Genomic DNA, 10,455 nt, shown 5'->3' on the forward strand with positions numbered 1-10,455 from the left:
GCTAATATGCGATTGTGTTTCATGAATAGATCAACGATTGAGCATAATGAGCTAGGGATAACTTGCTTTACTGTTGATATTTTGAAAGACATGATTGCTTGTTGATATGCTTGAGTATTAAAATCGTCATGTCAAAACTAGACTATTGCTTTGAACCATATAAAAGTCCAAATGTCCATGCTACAAAAGAAAAGAATATGTGATGAACATGATAGGAAGCATTCCACATCAAAAATTCTGTTTTTATGATTTAAGTACTCGAGGACGAGCAGGAATTAAGCTTGGGGATGCTTATATGTCTGCAGTGTATCTATAATTTTTGATTGTTCCATCCTGTTATATTATCAACCTTGGATGTTTTACAATCATTTTACAGCAACTTTATATCATTTTTTGGGACTAACCTATTGACATAGTGCCCAGTGCCAGTTGCTGTTTTGCTTGTTTTTTACTCACGCAGAAAATCAATACCAGACGGAATCTGAACGCAGCAAAAACTTTTGGAGAATTTTTCTGAACCAGAAGACACCTGTTGGGCCAAAGAAGTACCAAAGGGGGGCTCCGAGGCGAGCACAACCCACCTGGGCACGCCTGGGGGGCCAGGCACGCCCTGGTGGGTGGTGCCCACCTCGGCCGCCTCCCGCACCACCTCTTTGCTCTATAAATACCCGAAAAATCCAAAATCCTAGGGAGTCGACGAAACACAACTCTAGCCACCGCAAGTTCCAGAAACACCAGGACGAATCTAGGCACCATCACGGAGGGGTTCATCATCCTCATTAGTGCCTCTCTGATGATGCGTGAGTAGTTCATTGTAGACCTTCGGGTCCGTAGTTAGTATCTAGATGGTTTCCTCTCTCTCTCTCTCTCTCTCTCTCTCTCTCTCTCTTTTGATTCTCAATACAATGCTCTCCTGGAGATCTATTTGATGTAACACTTTTTGAAGTGTGTTTGTTGGGATCCGATGAACTTTGAGTTTATGATCAGATCTATTTTATCCATGAAAGTTATTTGAGTTTTGATCTCTTATATGCATGATTACTTATAGCCTCGTATTTCTTCTTTGAATCTTTGGTTTAGTTAGGCCAACTAGATCGATTTTTCTTTCCATGGAAAGAGGTGCTTTGTGTTGGTTTTAATCTTACGGTGCTCAATCCCAGTGACAGAAGGGGAAATGACACATATGTGTCATTGCTATTAAGGATAACAAGATCGGTCAATTCTTACATGAATAGATCTTGTCTACATCATGTCATCGTTCTTATTGCATTACTTATTTCTCCATGAACTTAATACACCAGGTGCATGCTGGATAGTGGTCGATGTGTGGAGTAATAGTAGTAGATGTAGGCAGGAGTCGATCTACTAATCTTGGACGTGATGCCTATATAATGATCATTGCGTGGATATCGTCATAATTATTTGAAGTTCTATCAATTTTCGAACATTAATTTGTCTACCCACCGTATGCTATTTTTCTCAAGAGAAGCCACTAGTGAAATCTACTGCCCCCGGGTCTATTCTTTATCATATTTGCCTTCGAGATCTATTTTTATTTGCTTTTATTTTCAGATCTATTATTCCAAAAATCCAAAAATACCTTTCTGCACTTTTCGTTTATTTATTTTATTTTGCCTTATTGCGAGATCTATTTATCCAATTTACGACAAAACAAATCTATCTTTTACCCGGGAAGGATTGACAACCCCTCTTACGCGTGGGGTTGCAAGTATTTGTTCTTTGTGTGCAGGTACCATTTACATAGTGTTGCATGGTTCTCCTACTGGTTCAATAATCTTGGTCTCATGACCGAGGGAAATACCTACCGTAGTTGTACTGGATCATCCCTTCCTCTTTGGGGAAATACCGACATAGTTCAAGCCGCATCACTAACTTATCTCTATTTGCCATCCTTGCAATTATGCGGTCAACATCTGGTATATAGATTATGTTTTGAGTTAAACATGGGTTTTGCTTTCCTCCTCTGCAATATTGATTAATAATCTTTTTAGGGAAGGGAAATACTCACTAGTATACATATCTTTATGCTAACTATTGTCATTCAAAAATCCCACTTACTAGGTATTCAATATCTTTTGTGAATTTTTGTAGATGCAGACTCGGGTTGAGCCATACATGGTAGGATGGAATACAGGAAGAGTTACCGAGGTGGTATATGGAAGCATAAAAGTTGTCAACTAAAAATGAATAAATTCACTTGAGCTAAAACATGCTGGATTCATGGCGCAAGTTGCCGCTGCTTTATAGATTTTGTTATTTCCTGTACTATGAATGCTACTATGAATCTGCTACTCTGAATTTTAATTTTTATATGAGACAATCTAAGTTTTAGATAAATGTTGAATCTAGAGATTTAAAGTTGACATTTTCACTTTATGTAGTACAGTAGTGTAAAGGCTGAATCTGGAGAGTCAAAGTTACCATTTGTTTAACCTTATTTGCTCTGTACTTAATGATGCGAGGGGCTACTGCTTAGGCATGTACTAATTGCACTATATACAGTTTTCTTTGTAAATATATGGCACTCTCTGGACACCACGTACACCACAAAAGAAATAACTGGACTATGACATAGTCCCGCATAAGAAGTGGCGGTCAGAGCTGGTTATTCCCACAATGTCCACCGAGTTGTCCATTTATATCCAGACAACTGGTATACTCGCTTATGAAGTTTCACGAAGAAATCACATCCGTGGTAATCTGGGCAAAAATGACAAAATTGAAGCTAACACTATTTGGTGAATAGTGTTGTTAGATCAGCAACGAAAGCATTAACGACAGAAGCATCTAGAAAAAACTATGGAGTAGAGGAAAAATGGAACTTACTCATCTTCTTCCTCCCCGTCAAGGGCAGAGATATCCCAATGTGCTTCACTTCCAGAGCTACAAGCCTTCACCGGAGGAGAGGACGCCCGGGCACGCTTCACTACCGACGGAGCCTGTGGCTGGGAGGCCTCTATTCTCTTCGTAGTCGGCAGAGCCTTTTACTGGAGAACATGTTGTCGGGGAGCCTTGGTGCCGGTCTCTGTGCCGGCGAGTTCGTCTTCAGCCGGCTCAGTGTGCTTCGACTTCTTCTAGACATGTCTTCTTGAAGATTTAGGTGTTGTGGCAATGTTCTTGGGAGCCAGAGGGATAGGGGGATCCTCTGCCTATGGTTCCTCTGCCTCTTCATCCCCTACTTCTCCTTCTTCTGAGTCGATGCCTACCGCGTGGGAAGATTCAATGCTCCCTGAGGTTTTCACCCTATGGGTGATATAATCTAGCTCGTGGTCCTTTGTGGGGTGGATCAGATCTTTTTTCCTCCCTCTCGGGGGTCTCCACTAGCTCATCATACCACTTGTCTTTGACGGCTTCCTCGGGCCTCTTCCGGTCGGCTAGAATGCCTTGGGCATTACACGCCGACATTATTGCCAAAATGGAGTCCCTCGAAATGTTATTGCACAACGGGAGCACCATATCCAGAAACTTGTGTGTGCGGCCTTTGTTGAAGATCTTGCGGATGACATAATCATGCTCCAACACTGTGAAGTTGTTGGCCAGACCAAGACGGAGCCGCGTCATGTCTCCGGCATTCTTGTATTCCCAGGCTAGCCGGATTCACCTCTATAGTGGAGCTATCCGGTGCCAGAGTAAATTAACACAAATTGCTTCAAGAGTCAAGCCGGTAGCTTAGAGATCTTCTATCTGGCTCAGAGCGAGGCCGGACTCTTCGTCTCAGGGACCCACATCTGACCAACGGGGACTCCTTTTGAGCTTCTCGATGGCAGTGAGGCATTACACCGAGAAGTCTTTCTACTCGATCCAACACCAATTTGCTCTCCATTCTGGCCATTTCTTATGCCATGTTACCTCAAGATATTCATCCTTCCATGCAGACCTCAAAATCCATGTCACGCTGTCGGAGATGGCATTGCCTTCTATCGGGGCTAGTAAAAGTGACGGAACAGAGGAACATTGGCCACCACCTCTACAAAATTCTTACAAAGATGGGCGAAGATTGACATGCAGGTGACGATATTTGGATTGAAATCCATACGCTGAAAGCCGTACATCTACATAACCTCATCAAAGAAATCCTAAGGGGGGGGGGGGCGACTAAACCGAAGTAAAAGAACGGGGCAAAAAATGCAAACTTATTGTCGTCGACAGGGTTGCTTGCTGCTACGTCTTGAGCACCACATTGGTTTTCCTTGAAGAGGAAAGAGTGATGCAACAAAGTAGTGTAAGTATTTCCCTCAGTTTTTGAGAACCAAGGTATCAATCTAGTAGGAGGCTCATCAAATGTCCCACGCACCTACACAAACAAACAAGAACCTCGCAACCAACGCATTAAAGGGGTTGTCAATCCCTTCACGGTAACTTGCAAAAGTGAGATTTGATAGAGATAATAAGATAAGATAAATATTTTTGGTATTTTTATGATATAGATTGGAAAGTAAAAAATGCAAATAAAAGTTGATGGAAAACTTATATGATAAAAGATAGACCCCGGGGCCATAGGTTTCACTAGTGGCTTCTCTCAAGATAGCATAAGTATTACGGTGGGTGAACAAATTACTGTCGAGCAATTGATAGAAAAGTGCATAGTTATGAGATTATCTAGGCATGATCATGTATATAGGCATCACGTCTGTAACAAGTAGATCAAAATGATTCTGCATCTACTACTATTACTCCACACATCGACCAACTCCTACCTGCATCTAGAGTATTAAGTTCATGAAGAATAGACTAACGCATTAAGAAAGATGACATGATGTAGAGGGATAAACTCATGCAATATGATATAAACCCCATATTTTTATCCTCTATGGCAACAATACAATACATGCCTTGCTGCCCCTGCTGTCATTGGGAAAGGACACCGCAAGATTGAACCCAAAGCTAAGCACTTCTCCCATTGCAAGAAAGATCAATCTAGTAGGCCAAACCAAACTGATAATTCGAAGAGACTTGCAAAGGTAACTTAATCCATAAAAGAATTCAGAGGAGATTCAAATATTTCTAATATATAACTTGATCGTAAACCCACAATTCGTCAGATCTCGACAAACACACAGCAAAAAGAGTTCCATCGAATAGATCTCCAAGAAGATCAAGGAGAACTTTGTATTGAGATTCAAAGAGAGAGAAGAAGCCATCTAGCTAATAACTATGGACCCGAAGGTCTATGGTAAACTACTCACAACTCATCGGAGAGGCCTTGGAGATGATGTAGAGGCCCTCCATGGTCGATTCCCCCTCCGGTGGAGCGCCGGCGAAGGCTCCAAGATGGGATCTCGCGGATACAGAAGGTTGCGTCGGTGGAATTAGGTTTTTGTGGTGCTCCCCGATGTTTTCAGGGTACTGGAGTATATATAGGCGAAGGAGGTTCGTCGGTAGAGCAACGAGGGGCCCACGATGTTGGGGGCGCGCCGGGCACCCTTGTGGCTACCTCGTTTGTTGCTTGACATCCACTCCAAGTCTCCTTGTTGGCATTTGTTCCAAAAATATCGCTCCCGAAGGTTTCATTCTGTTTGGACTCCGTTTGATATTCCTTTTCTTCGAAACATTGAAATAGGCAAAAATAAACAGCAATTCGGGCTGGGCCTCCGGTTAGTAGGTTAGTCCCAAAAATGATATAAAAGTGTAAAGTAAAGCCCATAAACATCCAAAACAGGTAATATAATAGCATGGAACAATAAAAAATTATAGATACGTTGGAGACGTATCACTTGCGGGGAGCACTTCTATAGTTGTGACGCCCCGAGACCGACGCTCCACTTTTGCCTTCCATTTATTTTCATTGTCACCGAGTGTTTTGTTTGTTTGTTGCATTCATCGTCGCATCATTCACATTGCATCGACACTTCGTGTCATCATTATTTTCAAAGCTTGCAAACCCTAGCCTAGCCCCTGCCCCACCTACCTATAGTCGCAGCCACCCTCCTCCTTGTTTTCCGGCGCCCTCCACCTCCACCACACCACTTGGAAGTATCCGAGTAGTCGCGCCGCCATAGCCGTCGGCCCTCCACCTATCCCCGTGCGCCACGTGGCCCTGTCGGGTTCCTATCTCCACCACCAGCACCACCGCGGCCCTGCGGGCCCATAGCCGGCCTGCCCGATTCGGGTCACCGCACCTCGCACAGCGTTTCCCACCTCCTACCCTTCGCCTGCCGCACCGCCACTCAACCGAGCTCCGCCCCGCGCCGCCGCCTCGCCTTGGCCCCTCCTCGGCCTCCACCTCGCCGCCGCCGCACATCCTGCGCCTGAGGATCTCCCCTGCGGGGCGCCTCCTCGCCGCCGCCAAGGCCCGCCGGCCAGCCAGATCAGCCATCTCCCTCGCATTTCCTGTTGACCTCGCCGCCTTCTCCAACTTCGGCGCCGCCGCCGGTGGCCACCACCCAGATCTGTCCCGCACCCCATTCCCGGTCTCCTCCATCGCCGGTCGCCACCGTCTCGCCGTCGCCTTGCCGCGCCCGACGCCGTCGACGTCCTCGGGCTCGGCGAGATCTAGAGGATCCGCGACTGGACCGCCCGAATCCCCGTGGATCGGCCAAACCGCTTTGACCCGGCAGGAACCGACCGGTTCGGCTGAACCGGCTCGGTCCGCGTCCCGCCTCGTGAACTGCCGACCCAAGCCGCTCCAGATCCAGCCCATGAGCCCAATGTGAGCTCCATCTGCCTATTCCCCGCCAGTGCACCGTATACTATATTGCGCTCACCCTGTTCCCTAACTCGACCAAGTCCTCAGGATTTTAAAACATCATGTTACATTTTGTAGCTCCTGTAACTTTGTGCATGATTGTCCTATGGAGATGATTTATATATGGAATTTGATCTACTCTATGTGCTCTACATGATTGTGGCATTTGAATGCATAATAGGGTGCATATACATGTCTTAATTTCTGTTGCAAAAGTGCATCATGTTTTTACTTGCAGAAAACTGTTAAAACTTGTCAACTTTGCTTGATAATTCCCATTGATTTAGATCTCATATGCATGTGATTCCTTCATGTGATTTGGTCTATTTGAGTGGACTTTGATGCCATGCCCTTGGTTACCATGTAGAGTTGTTGTAGCATGTATCTTTCTTGCTCTCAAGATGCCATTATTTTAAGTCTGTTGTCATATATGCGGAGTTCTTCACCAAGTCCTAATCTATAACAGAACATTGCATTTTGCATGTACCATAGTAAATTAACCATGATGCTTATGAACCTGAGCCTTAAAGGTGAACTAAAGCATGTCATATCTAGTTTAAGTGCATATCAAGTTTGTGGCCATCTTGTTCCTGTAGAATCATTTTTGCTGCTCCTAAGTATGCATCACACTGTTTTGGGCAGATTGTTATTTAAACTTGCCTTGTGTGTATGTGTTGATCCGTTGCTCCGTTGTGATCATGTCCTATATGAAACTTGCTTAGAGTTGTATGTATTTTCATCATGTTATGTTGAATCCTTGTTTTGAGTATTTGTGGTTGACGTTTGCATGAATTTTGCATCAATGTCATGTTAAACTTGTTTAGCTCATATCTTCTAGACCAGCTCCAAATTAAATGATCTACATAAGTAACTTGACTAGAAAATTGTGTAGATCATCATGGTGCACTTTAACTTGTTGTTTAACTACTTTAACATTGTGTTTAATTCAGAAGAGTACCGATTTCTAAATTTGCCTATGGGGAGTTTCCAAAATTGTTATGTCTTGTTTCTGGCCTCACTTAAACTTGCTTTGATGTGGGGTTATTTTGCATCATCTCTTGCCATGAGAACCAACATTTAATCTTGTCATGCATCATACTTGGTTGAGCATCATGCCATGTTTATGTGTTGTTTGTTTATAGTGTTGTTTGCTTCTTTTCGGTAGTGCTTCTTCTTGATAGTTCTTGGTTCCGTTGCTATTCTAAGGATTCGTTCGACTACACTTGCTGGTCTACTTCATGGACTCGATCTTCTTTCGAGCGGGATTTCAGGCAAGATGACCATTACCTTGGATATCACTACTATCTTTGCTTGCTAGTTGTCTTGATGCTATCGCTATGTCTTGCTCCCTACCACTTATTTGTTAGCCTCCCAAATTTCCATGATGAGCCTCTAACCTCCACCATCCTAGCAAACCGTTGTGTGGATATGCTACCTGATAACCCACAAGTATAGGGGATCAATTGTAGCCTTTCTCGATAAGTAAGAGTGTCGAACCGAACAAGGAGCTAAAGGTAGAACAAATATTCCCTCAAGTTCTATCAACCACCGATACAACTCTACGCACACTTAACATTCACTCTGGCTAGAACAAGTATGAAACTAGAAGTACTTTGTAGGTGTAAAGGGATAGCTTTGCAAGATAATAAATAACACGTAAATAAAAGCTAGGGGCTGTTTAGATAAAGAAACAATTAAGTTAGTTTTAGTAGAGAGCTTTTTGTCACAAGAAAGTTATTTATCCCTAGGCAATCGACAACTAGGCCGTAATCATTATTGCAATTTTATATAAGGGAGAGGCATGAGCTAACATAATTTCTCTACTCGGATCATATGCACTTATGATTGTAATTCTAGCAAGCATCCGCAACTACTAAAGATCATTAAGGTAAAACCAACCATAGCATTAAGTATCAAGTCCTCTTTATTCCCATACGCAACAACCCACTTACTCGGGTTTGTGTTTCAGTACACAACCCACTATAAGCTAATCATGAACATATTGCAACACCCTACAGCGGTAATCCCTCACGCTTGCGCGACATGGAGGGCACCATAGGACAACACCAAAATAAAACATACAACTCAAACCAATCACGATCATCAATCAACCCATAGGGAAAAATGAATCTACTCAAACATCATAACATAGCCACACATGATTGGATAATAATATATAGCGTTCAGCACCATGTTTAAGTAGAGATTACAGCGGGGAGAAGAGGTGTTACACCGCTGCATAGAGGGGTAGAAAGTTGGTGTTGATGGTAGCGAGGTTGTTGGTGTAGATCACTGTCATGATCCTTGCCCCGACGGCACTCCGGCGCCACCGGGAGAGAGGGGGAGAGAGCCCCCCTCTTCCTTGACCTCCCCCCTAGATGGGAGGAGGGTTTCCCCTCTGGTCTATGGCCTCCATGGCAGTGAAGGGGTGTGAGCCCCTCCAAGATTAGATCTATCTCTCTATTTCTCTTCTGTTTTGCATTCCCGTTTTCTGGCCTTTCACCATTTCTTAAATTCCTGGAGATCCGTAACTCCGATTAGGCTGAAATTTTAACATGACTTTCTTCTGGATATTATCTTTCTGGCGGCGAAAGAAGGGCACCAACCGCCTTATAGGGGCCCCACAAGATTGCTGGCCGTGCCTAGGGTAGGGACATGCCCCTCGAGCTTGTGGGCCTCTCATGCATTTTCTCACATTGATTCTTCTTCCCCAAAATCACAAATATTCCAAAATAAATTTCTGTAAATTTTTATCGCATTTGGACTTCGGTTGATATGGATATTCTGCGAAACAAAAAATATGCAACAAACAAGAACTGACACTGCGCACTGGATTGATATGTTGGTGCCAAAAATAGTATAAAATGTTGCCAAAAGTATGTGAAAGTTGTAGAATATTGGCATGAAACAATCAAAAATTATAGATATGACAGAGACATATCATTACCGCTTTGCTCAGCCCCTCTTATAACATTGCTAGTTGCAGGTGTAGTGTAGATTGTGCCATGTTGGGACATGGATATCATGAGATGTCACAATATCTCTTATTTAATTGATGCATCTATATACTTGGTAATGGGTGGAAGGTGGTAGTTTCCGTCATACCGCTGTTATGTTCCTTGATGAGCGCTCCTAAGACATGTGGGGTATTATGGGGCCCTCCTGTCCATTCACTTAGGCTAAAACTCCTCCAGCAAGGCCCGACTTGGTTTTAAAATTTTGCCAACATAATAAAACTGATAAATAATTAAATTTGCATACGGAATTAGCATTATCTGAGGATTCTTAATCCCACATAATACGGGTGGGCCAGTGCGGATGGTGTTGGTCTAAAATGGGCGGCCTGCGGGGCCACCGCGAGGAAGCTCGAGGAATGGTTTTACTCGTAGCTTGTCCCATCTGGTCATGTCCTAAGAATGAGATACACACGACTCCTATTGGGATCATTGACTGATGTCTACTATGCAACTTTGTTCTTGTAGACTCGTGTTGTGCCTCAAAGCGTAGAGTTTTGTAGAATAGTAGCAAATTTCCCTCAAGTGGATGGCCTAAAGTTTATCAGTCCGCGGGAGGCATAGGATGAATATGGTCTCTCTGAAACAACCCTGCAACCTTATAACAAAGAGTCTCTTGTGTCCCCAACACACCAAATACAATGGTAAATTGTATATGTACACTAGTTCGGTGAAGAGATGGTGATACAAGTGTAGTAATGATATTAGATATTGCTTTTTGTAATAATAACAATA

The sequence above is a fragment of the Triticum dicoccoides genome, chromosome 5B (genome assembly GCF_002162155.2).
Source record: "Triticum dicoccoides isolate Atlit2015 ecotype Zavitan chromosome 5B, WEW_v2.0, whole genome shotgun sequence".
NCBI classification, from domain to species: Eukaryota; Viridiplantae; Streptophyta; class Magnoliopsida; order Poales; family Poaceae; genus Triticum; species Triticum dicoccoides.